This window comes from Choloepus didactylus, chromosome 1 (genome assembly GCF_015220235.1).
Source record: "Choloepus didactylus isolate mChoDid1 chromosome 1, mChoDid1.pri, whole genome shotgun sequence".
Taxonomy (NCBI): Eukaryota; Metazoa; Chordata; class Mammalia; order Pilosa; family Megalonychidae; genus Choloepus; species Choloepus didactylus.
In genome coordinates this window covers 60,622,846-60,635,655 of record NC_051307.1, presented here as the reverse complement: position 1 = coordinate 60,635,655, position 12,810 = coordinate 60,622,846, and the positions used below count along the sequence as shown (strand labels likewise).

Genomic DNA, 12,810 nt, shown 5'->3' with positions numbered 1-12,810 from the left:
ATTTTAAGGAACATATTAGGTACTAACAGCTCAAGTCATTAAACACTGGGACATGGTGTATAATCAATTTAATATGAAACTATATTCAGTCTGCTAGTATTAGCTTGAGGATTTTTACATCTATATTCATAAGGGAGACTAGTCTGCAGTTTACTTTACTTGTCATGTCTTTATGTGGCTTTCTCTCAGACTAATGCTACCTATTGAATGTGTTAGAAAGAGTTCCCTGGTTAAAATGTTTACCTCTCAGATAAGTTTAAGGAAATTCAAGTTCAATTACAATTACAGAAGACTTTTTACAGTGACCAATTCATGACCACATCTAACTACACAATTTTATGTCTGCTTTAACAAAAAAAAAATATACTGGCATGAGAACTTTACTTTAACATTTCCCTTTTAATATTGTATCCAGTAAATCTATCACTTTCTTATTTCTCAGACTGTAGATAATTGGATTTAAAAAAGGAATTATGATATTATAAGACAGAGAATCCATTATATCTTGATCATCTGCCTGAAGAGATCTAGGGTACACATACTTGAAGGGAACAGGACCATAGTATAAAGAGACAAATAAAAGATGGGTGCCACAGGTAGAAAAGGCTTTCTTTATGCCCTTTACAGACTTATCTTTTAAGAATTTAAAGAGAATAGATGTATAAGAGAAAAGAATGGCCATAACAGTAAATACCTGAGTTGAACCAGCGGAAAAAAAAAAAAAAAACAGAAAATTAACAGATGCATTAGTACAGGAAATCTTAAGCAACAGGATAATATCACAGTAGAATTGATGTATTATGTTGGACTTATAGAAGGTTAATATGAATAAAAAGCCTCCATGAATTAAGGCGTGAATTTGGCCACCTGCACATGACCAGACTGACAGCTGGGTTCAGAGTCTGTTTGTCATAATCACTGGATAAATAAAAGGTTGCATATGGCTACATATTAACCATATGCCATTGTTGACAAGATAAAACATTCTGTGATTGCACTAAATTCAAAGGAAAAAATTGTATCATACATGCAGATAGAGATATAATTTTACTCTTGGCCAAGAAACTGACAGCATCTTGGGGGTCACTGTGGATGACTGCCATGCATCCACAAATGCTAAATGCCCAGGGAATAAGTACATAGGGGTGTGAAGGTGAGGGTTGTTCCAGATGAAAGCAATCAGTCCTAGGTTACCCATCATGTTGATGAGATATACCACGAAGAATTCCAGGAATAGGGAGATTTGCCACTCTGGTCAATCTGTAAATCCTGTGAGAAGAAACTGTCAAAAATGTTGCATTTTCCTTTTCCATGTCCTCACTGGAAATAAGATGGAATATATGTAAGAAGGACATTCACTAAGGATTCCTAACATGAAAATGGGTTAGGGGAGTTGAAATAAGACCACCCTCTTATAAGAAAGATTTTATTTAGTACTACTATAATTGGTGGGAACTATTTTGGGGATTTGAAGAGATGGAATTGAATGCAATAATCTCAGCTGAAACGTGTAGGAATTAACAAATTTAGAAAACCAAAAACTTTGTAAGTATATACTAAATATACAGGTACACTGATGAGTATGGGACAGAAATTGTAGTGGGTATGACATGGATGCAGGGTCAAGGGAAAAGAATATTGAAGGGCTTGGATTAAAAAATGTATAGAATGCCATGTGAAGGATCTTGAATTTTTCCCTCAGGAAATAGGCATGCACTGAATACTTTTAAGACAGAGAGTGGCACCGTGAGATATTTTTAAAATTATTTGGTAGTGTAGATAATAGGCTACAAGGAGGGAAAACTGGAGTCAGGCATGCTAGACAGGAAGCTGTTACTATTGTCCTTTGGCTCCCAAAGCAGATAATACATCAAAATTGCCTGGTGGATATTTTTGTGCTAAATAGAGTTTGTGAGATATTTTGTAGGAATTGTTTCATTAGGTCAAAAGCAAGGTCCAGAAATAATCATTTAAAGATATGCCTCGAGGTGATTCAAATACCTGTGAAATACCTATCCTATGTGTTATATAGCATTGGGAATGAGAAGGAAGATGAAGAGATAGCTTCAAAATAATTCAGAATGAACTGTCACTAGGACTCACTGCCATATTAGACGTGAAGGGGTTGGTCAGTGAATGAGAGAGGAGTCACTTGGTGACTGGGTAGATGGTCATCAAAAACTGAAGTTGAAAGTTTAGATATATTGGTAAATTTCTGCAATGAAATGTGCTCTGAAAATCCAGGTGAGATGTATCAGTAATATGGGTTTACTACAACAGAAGAGAAATAATGCTTTGGAGGCAGTGGGATAGTTGAAATAATGGTTTTGAATCCATGGGAAGTGTATAGAAAGAAAAGAGGAAAGTAAGGAAACAATTTTGATGAAGTGGCATTAAAAGGAATAGTGGATATATATTATTTATTATTGGATGGCCAACATCTGATCCCTTTTTTCTTAAATTCAGTTTTATTGAGATATATTCACATACCTTACATTCACCCATGGTGTACAATCAACTGTTCACAGCACCATCATATAGTTGTGAATTCATCATCCCAAACTATTTTTGAACATTTTCCTTACAATATAAATAATAAAAATAAGAATAAAAAAAGGTTAAAAAGAACACCCAAATCATTCCCTACATACCACCCTACTTTTCATTTAGTTTTTGTACCAATTTTTCTTCTCATCCATCCATACACTAAAGGGAGTGTGATCCACAAGGTTTTCACAATCACACTCTCAACCCATGTAAGATACATAGTTATACAGTCATCTTCAAGAATCAAGGCTACTGGGTTGCAGTTTGAAATTTTCAGGTATTTACTTCTAAGTATTCCAATACATCGAAACTTAAAAAGGGATATGTATATAGTGCATAAGAATGACCACCAGAGGGACATCTAGACTCCATTTGAAATCTCTCAGCCACTGAAACTATTTTGTTTTGTTTTGATTCCCCCTTTTAATCAAGAAAATGTTCTCAATCTCATGATGTCAGGTCCAGGCTCATCCCTGCGTGTCATATTCTGCATTGCCAGGGAGATTTACACTCCTGGGAGTCAGGTCCCATGTAGAGGGGAGGGCGGTGAGTTCAAATACTAAGGTGACTTAGCTAGAGTGAGAGGCCCACATCTGAGCAAGAGGTACTCTGGGAGAGACTCCTAGGCACCATTATAAGCAGGTTTAGCCTCTCCTTTGAAGTAACAAGCTTCATAAGGGCAAGCCCCAGGATAGATGGCTAAGCATATGAAACCGTCAGTCCACACTGTTTGTGAGAATATCAGCAACAACACAAGTGGGGAAGTCCAGCATTTCCCTGTTTTCCTCCAGCTCATCAGGGGGGCCCTGAGTATATATTTTTATTGTCTGCCCAAATTACTTTGGGATTTACTGCTATTTCACAGTTACCTGTATAAATCTACCAGATGTCACTTCCTATTCTAAATTCCATGTAATTATGGTTTTTGAATAAACTGACCACAAAAGTCAGATTATTTAGTGTACTACAGAAAATATAGATCCTGAACCAAATAAACATCTCTTCCTTGGTCTCACATGGAAGTTGAAATTTAAAAACACAGTCAATATTGTCCTTTACTCTTTGGCCTGATTTGCCATAGTCCTAACCAGATCTGCTTCATTCATATCTCTAATTGAAGTCTGGAAACTTTTTCACATTTTTTAACACTTGCTGTATGTGTTAATACTGACGTTCACATCTGCTGAGCTCTAGCTCTGAGTTTCAGGTGTCACGCAGATACCTAAAGTTCCGGAGACCAACCAGGTTATACATAAAGGGATCAGCATCTCACAATTTGGAGATAGCCATCACAATTCAGGAATAGATGTGACTGCTATAAAAGCTTACAATCTAGGAACAATTACATTGTATTGCCCTGATAAGCTGTGATCTAAATTCAATTCTGAGTTTACACATTGTAGTCAGTCTATATTGGTGAGGCATTATAATGTGTCTTTTCATTTATGGCATTCTTAACACAAAATGCTGTCTACAGGATCCATTCACCTAGCTGTCTCACAGCTCCACTCCTTTTCTCACTTGCTCAATATTCATTGTATGCATACACCACAGTTCACCATTCTGTTCATCAGTCGATATACCCTAAGGTAACCTCTGCCCATTGCAAATCATGAATAACACCTCCATGAAGACCAGTGCACAAATGTCCATTCATGTCCCTGCTCTCAGATCTTCCACAATAGTGGAGTTGCAGGACCTTATGGCAACTACATATTTAGTTTCTTGTGGAACCACTACATTTTCCTCAGATAGGCTACACCATTCTAAATACCCACCTACTCTAAATAGGTACATCCTTCTCTACATGTTTTCTCCAGAACTTTTATCCCTATTTATATTTTTCCTACAATTTTATGGAGATATATTCACATATCATACAATTATCCACAGTGTACAACCAATTGTTCATGGTATCATCATATTGCTGTGCATTTATCACCACAATCAGTACTTGACAATATTGATTACTACTAAAAAATTTTAAGGGTAATAAAAATAATATTAAAAAGAAAAATAAAATATCATACAATGCAATATAATAGTAAGGTCAGACAACAACACTACTATCAGGAAGCCCATATCCCACCCTTATGTCTCCCTCTCATACAAATGTAGCTTTGGTATGTTGCCTTTGTTACATTTAATGGAAGCATATTGCAATGTTACTGTTGACCATAGATTCCAGTTTGCTTTGATTATATTTTTTCCCCAATACAATCCCTTTTTCAACACTTTGCATGGTGGACATTCATTTGTTCCCCCAGATGCAAAAATATTTTTAAATTTGTATATTTAGTCACAATCATTGACCTCTCTAGTTTTGCTAAATTATACAGTCCAAGTCTTTATCATCTATCTTAACCTTTGGTGTCATACATGCACCTAGACCTCCTCTTTCAGCTTTACTCACAGATATCTTTGTTCAGTGTACTTACAATATTGTGCCCCCACCACATTATATTTTGCTATTTCTGGATCTATACAATCAATCCTGTTGAACATTCTGTAGTCCTTCAGCATCAAATGCCTGGCCTCTACCCTCTTTCTATCCCCTGATAACTTATATTATCAGCTTTTAACTCTCAAAGTTTGCTCACTCATGTTAGTTCATATTAGTGAGAACAGAAAGTATTTGTCATTTTGTTTCTGGTTAATGTCACTCAACACAACATCCTCAAGGGTCATCCAAGTTATTATATGTTCCATGGCTTTGTTGTGTCTTACAGCTGTATAATATTCTATTGTGTGTATACACCACAGTTTGTTTATCCACTTGTCAATCAATGGAAATTTGGGCTGTTTCCATTTCTTGGTAATCATGAGTAATGCCACTATAGCCTAAGTTTACAAATGTCTTAGCTTTCAATTCCTCTGAGTGTATACCTAGTAATGGAATTGCTGGGTCATATGGCAAATCTATAGTTAGCTTCCTGCAGAACTGCCACACTGCCATCCAGAATGGTTGCAACATTCTATGCTCCCACCAACAGTGAATAAGTGTGCCTCTTTCTCCACATCCTCTCCAGCAATTGTAATTCTCTGTTTTTCTTTTTGCTTTTTTTTGTTTCTTTGATAGTGGCCATTCTGATAGATGTGAGATTATATCTCATTGTGGTTCTGATACACATTTCCCTAATAGCCTGTGAAGCTGAGCACCTTTTTCATGTTTTTGAGCCATTTGTATTTCTTCTTCAGAAAAGTGTCTGTTCATGTCTTTTGCCCATTTTTAAATTGGATTGTTTGTCTTTCTGTTGTTGAGATGTAGGATCCCTTTGTTTGTTCAGGATATTAAACCCTTAGCTGATGTATGTTTTCCAAATATTGTTTCCCATTGCATAGGCTGCCTTTTAACTTTTCTGACAAAGTCCATTGGTGTACAAAAGTGTTTAATTTTGAGGAGATTCCACTTATCTATTTCATTTTTGTTTGCTTGTGCTTTGGGTGTAAGGTCTAGCTAGAGTGATCTATTACAAGATCTTTAAGTTATTGATACATTTTCTTACAATAGTCTTATGGTCTTAGCATTAATGTTTTGGTATTTGATCCATTTCAAGTCAATTTTTGTATAAGGTGTGAGATAGGAATCCTTCTTTCATTCTTTTGGGAAAGGATATCCAGTTCTCCAAACACCATTTATTGAAGAAGCTGTTCTGTCCCAGTTGCTTTGGCTTGCCTGCCTTATCATGATCAATAGACTGTAGATGTGAGGGTCAATTTCTGAACACTCAATTCAATTCCATTGGTCAGTATATCTATCCTTAAGCCAGCACCATGCTGTTTTGACCACTGTAGCTTTGTAATATGTTTCAAAGTCAGGTAATGTGAAATCTCCCACTTCATTCCTCTTTCTCAAGATGTTTTTGGCTATTTGGGGCACCTTGCTCTTCCAAATAAATTTGGTTATTGGTTTTTCTAGTTCTGCAAAGTTGGTTATTGGGATTTTAATTGATATTGCATTGCATCTATAAATCAGGTTAGGTAGAATTGACATCTTAACAATATTTATTCTTCCAATCTATGAAAATGGTATGTTATTCCAATATTTTAGATCCTGTTTGATTTCTGTTAACAGCTTCTTGTAGTTTCCTCTTTATATGTGTTTTGTGGTCTTTGTTAAGTTTATTCCTGAATACTTGATTCTTTTTGTTGCTATTGTATATGCAATTTTTTTCTTGATTCCCTCCTCTTGTTGCATGTTAATTGTGTATATGAATACTACAGATTTTTGCATGCTAATCTTGTAGCCTGCCACTTTGATGTATTCCTTGATTAGTCCTAGTAGCTTTGCTGTAGATTTTTCTGGATATTCTACATATAGACTCATGTCATCTGTAAACAGTGAAACATTTACTTCCACATCTTTCAATTTGGATGCTTTTGTTTCTTTTTCTTGCCTGATTGTACTAGCTAGGAATTCCAGCACAATGTTGAATAACCACAGTGACAGTGGGTATCCCTGTCTTGTTCCTGATCTTAGTGGGAAAGCATTCAGTCTTTTCCCATTGAGTATGATATTAACTGTGTATTTTTCATATGTTGCCTTTAACATAATGAGAAAGTTCTCTTCTATTCCTATTCTTTGAACTGTTTTCATCATGAAAAGATGCTGGATTTTGTTATGTACAATTTCTGCATCAATTGAGATGATCATGTGTTTCTTTCACTTTGATTTATTGGTGTGCTGTATTAATTGATTTTCTTTTGTTGAACCAACCTTGTACAACTGACATAAATTCCACCTAGTCATGTTGCATAATTCATTTAATGTCCTGCTGGATTTGATTTGTGAATATTTCTGTTGAGGATTTTTACATCTATATTCATTAAAGGGATTGATCTATAGCTTTCTTTTTTTGTAGTACCTTTGCCTGATATTTTATTAGGGTGTTGTGGGCTTCATAGAATGAGTTAGATAGCTTTTCCTCCTATTCAAATTTTTTAAAGTGTTTGAGCAGAACTGATACTAATTCTTTCTTGAATTCTTGGTAGAATTCATTGTGAAGCCATCTGGTCCTGGCCTTTTTTTTGGGGGGGGAGCTTTTTGATGACTGGCTCAGTCTCTTTACCTGTGATTGGCTTATTGAGGTTGTCTATTTTTTCTTGGGTCAATGTTGGTTGTTTATGCTTTTCTAGGAAGTTGTCCAGTTTATTAGCATATAGTTGCTCATACTGTCTTCATATCTCCTACAGTTCTGCAGGCTCAATAGTTATGTCTCCTTTCATATTTCTGTTTACATTTACTTGCATCTCTCTCTCTCTCTCTCACACACACACACACTCTCTCTCTTTCTCTCTCTGTCTCTCTCTCTCCTCCCTCTCATGTTATCGCAGCTAAGGGTCCATCTTTTTTTTTTCATTTTCTCAAAGAACTGTCTTCTGTTTTTTTTTTTTTTATTATTCTCTCTATTGTTTTCCTGTTCTCATTTTCATTTATTTAAGCTCTAATATTTTTATTTCTTTCCTTCTTTTTGCTTTGGGATTAGTTTTCTCTTCTTTAGCTCCTACAGGTGAACAGTTAATTCCTCAATTTTTGCTCTCTCTTCTTTTTTAATAAAGGCATTTAGGGCAATAAAGTTTCCTTTCAGCACTGCCTTTGCTACATCCCATAAGTTTTCATATGTTATGCTTTGTCATTTGCCTCAAGGTAGTTACTAATTTCTCTTGTAATTTCTTCCTTTATCCACTGGTTTTCTAAGAGTGTGTTGTTTATCTTCCATATATTTGTGAGTTTTACAACCTCCTCCCTGTTATTTATTTCCTACTACATTTCATTATGATTGGAGAAAGTGTTTGTATAATATCCATATTTTTAAATTTGTTGAGATGTGCTTTGTGACTGAACATGTGGTGTATCCTAGAGAATGTTCCATGAGCACTTGAGAAATATGTGTATCCTGCTGCTGTGCAGTGTTGTGTTCTATAAATATCTGTCAAGTCCAGTTAACTTATCATAAAATTCAACATCAATATTTCCTTATTGATCTTCTGCCTAGATATTCTATCCATTGATGAGAGTGGTGTATTGAAGACTCCAACTATTATTGTACAGGTATCTACTTCTTCTTTCAGTGTTCTCAGGTTTTGCCTCATATATTTGGAGACACTCTGGCTTGATGCATAAATATTTATTATTGTTATGTTTTCTTGTTGAATTGACCCTTTTATTAACACATAGTGTCTTTCTTTGTCTCTTTTAATTGTTTTACTTCTGAAGTCTACTTTGTCTGATATTAATATAGTTACTTCCACTTTTTTCTGGGTGTTGTTTGTGTGACATATATTTTTCCAGCCTTTCAGTTTCAGCCTATTTTTGTCCTTGTTTTTAAAGTTACTTTCTTGTAGACATCATATAGATTAGTCATGTTTTTTTTTTTTAATCCATTCTGTCAGTCTATGTCTTTTTATTTAGGAAGTTTAATCCATTAACATTTAGTATTATTACTTTAAGGGCATGGCTTTCTTCTACCATTTTGTCGTTTGGGTTTTATATGCCATATCTTATTTTATTCTCTGTCTCCTTTTACTCTTTCTGATAGTCTTCATTTCTACATTTTTCTCCAAGTATCTCTCTCCTGTCTTTTCTATCAGATCAGCCTGTAGCACTCCCTTTTGTATTTCTTTTAGAGGCCATCTATTATTCACAATCTTTCTGATTTTGTCTGTTTTTCTGAAAATATTTTAATCTCTCCCTCATTTTTCAATAACAGTTTTCCCAGATATAGAATTCTTGGTTGACAGTTTTTCTCTTTCAGTATCTCAAATATATCAAACCACTGTCTTCTTACCTCCATTTTTTCAGCATTGAAATCTATACATAGTCTTATCAAGCTTGCCTTATACATGATGGATCATTTTCTCTTGGTGTTCTCAGAATTCTCTCTTTGTCTTTGACATTGGACAATCTGATAAGTATCTTTAGGCAGATCTATTGAGATCTATTCTGTTTAGAATATGTTGTAATTCTTGAATCTGTAATTTTATGTCTTTTATAAGAGTTGGGAAATTTATTCTATTATTATTTCTGCCACTTTTCCCATCTCTTCTTCTTCTGGGACACCCATAACATGCATATTCATACGCTTCATGTTGTCATTCATCTCCCTAAGACCCTGCTCATATTTTCCATTCTTTTTCCTATCTTTTTCTTTTGTGTGTATGAATTCAAATGTCTTGTCTTCCAGTTCACTGATTCTTTCTTCTGCCAGTTCAAATCTACTGTTACTTCCCTCTATTGTGTTTTTCATTTCTTATATTGTGCCTTTAATTCGCATAAGTTCTGGCATTTGTTTTTTCAAGTTTATGTATTCTTCTTTATAATCACCCAGTATCTTCCTTATATCTTTCATCTCTTTTGTTGTGTCTTCCTTCAGGTAATTGGACTTATTTTTGAATTGATTTAGGAGATTTGTTTGATCATCTTTAATTAGTTGTCTCAACTTCTGTATGTCAGTTGAACTCTTAATTAGTTCCTTTGTCTGGTCCATATTTTTCTGTTTTGTAGTATTGCACAGTATCTTAAGCTGTCTAGGCATCTCATTTTCTTGATCAGATTTTTCTGGATCTCATTTTCACTCTTTCAGTGTTTTTGTGTTGGCTGGCTTTGTTCTCTATTCGTTGATGTTCAGTTCAACTTATTCTAGAACTCTAACTTAGCTTCTTTTTAATTGATTAGAATTTTTCACCTCTTGTTTTCTGTTTCTTGCCCTGTCTCAGACATGGTTGACCTCAATCATTTTTTCCAAGTCCAGAGATGTTCACATCTCAGGAGGAAGATACAGAATTTCTCTGAGAATGAGACCCTCCTGTGAGGCCTCTGGAATCTGTGCTTTTCTTATCCTGTCCAGCAGGTGGCATTTGTCAGCCCACAGTACCCCACCAGCATAAAGAGTTGCACTGCCTTTAGTTCTTGGCAGACTCTGTCCCTCTCAGGGGTACATCTGAGTGAAGCTAGTTTCTGTTTTCCATCCCCTGGGTTTGAGTTCCTTGAAGGAGTGCTGCTACTTGAGCTGGACCATGCCCCACTTTCCTTGTGGGAGTTATGCCCTTTAGGAGATTGTCTCCCCCACTAGGTTCATTGCTTTGTCTGTCAGACCTATATCAGCTATCTGTTGCCTGTGTCTAGTGGCCAGTTGAAAATATCTGAGGTTTTCTGTAAAGAGCTACTTAGAATACTTTTTTAAAAGGAAAAAAGAAATTCCTTTTTAAGGCCTTTCCCCAGCCCCCAAGTTTTGTCAGTCTCAGTATGAAGTATGTAAAGATATGTGCTTAGGTTGTTATCTCCTTCACCTGGATAGTTACTCACCCACACCTTTTTCTTTCACCCTTGCCAGGGGACTATTTAAGTATAAAAAAATAAAAAGACAGAGAGGAAGAAATGAAAAGGGAAAAGAGTAAAAAACAAAACAAAACAAGCCTTTTGGAGCCACTGTGTGAGAGCCTTTTGAATGCCTGCTTCTCTGTGTCCCCCCTTCCTGGAACCCAGCCCTTTTCCAGCACCCCAAACACCCCCAAATCAAAAAGTTATTTAATAAATTTGTTATTTGATTCTGCAGTTGAAGCTGGGTTGAGCCCCCATCTTGCTCCCAGCAAAGATTGTTTCTTTTTCCCTCAGGGATCCACCTCCAAGACAGTCCACTGTGTCTGGTGGGGAGGGGAACCAGCCCCCTGGCTGGAGAAACTTACCAGTTTTGTTTCAATTTCAACTGTTCCACCTGTTCCAGCCTAGTGTATGATGTGTGACTGGTTACTGAAGACCCCCTAAATGCTGTTTCATACAGTTCCTGGCTATTTACCAACTGCCCTAGAGGAGTAACTAAATTCCAAACCTCACCAGTCCACCATCTTTCCCCTGATTCCTTTTAATACTACATGTGTGCTAGGGATCATGGGCTACCATCCACTCTAAAAGTCAAAAATCTTAGAAATTCACTTTCCCATCCCACTTTCCACTAAGGTGAAGAGAATTGAGCAAGGTTTGGCCTATCCAACCCACTATTCCTGGAATTGGAATATGGAGAAGGTGGATACAAATGTACAGGGGAAAAAGCAAATTGTGGTAACAAGACAGCAAGGCAGCACTATAAATGCTCCAGAAAATTCATCCTTCATCCATGCCAGCAGTTCTGGCAGTATAAGCTGTGGCATCTGAAGCTCAACCATTGTAACTACAACTCTCACAAAGTTATTGTTAGTGCATGAATTTGACTGTTGCCTGGAAGTTTACTTTCTTCTGTTTCTTCAAGTTTTCCTAGCTAATTCCTCTCACATTTCCAGAAATTCTATGTTAAAGCAAATTTCCTTTCAGTAAACTCATTTGCTGCTTAAATCACCAAAATTAATTTCTGTCACTAGAAACAAGAAACTGGCTGACACAGAAGAGAGATAAGGGAAAACCAGAAAACCCTACTGAGCAGAGTAGTCAGAAAAGCAGGAGGGAAAATGTAAACCCTATTGTTGTTGAAGTAAGAGAAGAAAGATACCATAGAAGATAAAGTGAAATTCAGTTTCAAATGCCAAAATGAGTGTCCTTCTGAGATAAGGAGTGAGCAGAGATCACTGAGTGTGGAAATTAAGACATTATTGGGGGTTTTAGTGAGAGCCATTTCCATGTCCATTTGCTGATAGAGTTGAAGCCAGATAAAAATGTGAAGTGTATGGGAAACCAGTGGTGAAAACAATGAAAAGAATGATACAGTATTCCATAGTACTCCATGTTATTGGAAAAACAGTTATCATTTGTTTACTGCCTGTAGAGAAATGTAAAATGGTTTCCTTGGGGAACTTTTGAGAAGAGCATAGAGGAAGGAATCTAGAGGGGAGTAGAAAGTAGAAATGGAAATTTGGGTGGATGAGAAAAATAAAAGTAAAGAGGGAAAGAGAAATTGGTCAAGAATAACAGAGATGGATGGAGAAATTTAAGAAAATAAACCAAAGAAAAGGGAGAAAGAAAGTATCAGAGAAAGGCTGAAGATGAAATAAAGGGAAAGACAACATCTTGGAGGTGAACATGTGTCTTTATTTTAATACTCATTAAAAATTCTGTCACCCCCTCATGATTATTTCTTCTGATCAATATTCAAAGAAAGGGAGTTTGATTTTAAATGTTACTTTTAAATACTGAGTACTTCAAATATACATTAGCACTGCATGAAAGGTTTTTCCATATTTAAAATGTGTTGCTTATTTTATATTTCTCATTAGAGTGATTAGAAATAACTTTCTCTAGAAATATTACCAGTTTTACAAGTTAAAACTTTGTTA

General features: G+C 35.8%; 1 pseudogene; it reads right to left on the bottom strand.

Moving 5' to 3' along the window:
- Window positions 1-385: 385 nt before the first annotated feature.
- On the bottom strand, window positions 386-9,019 carry LOC119512948 (annotated as a pseudogene).
- Window positions 9,020-12,810: the final 3,791 nt, after the last annotated feature.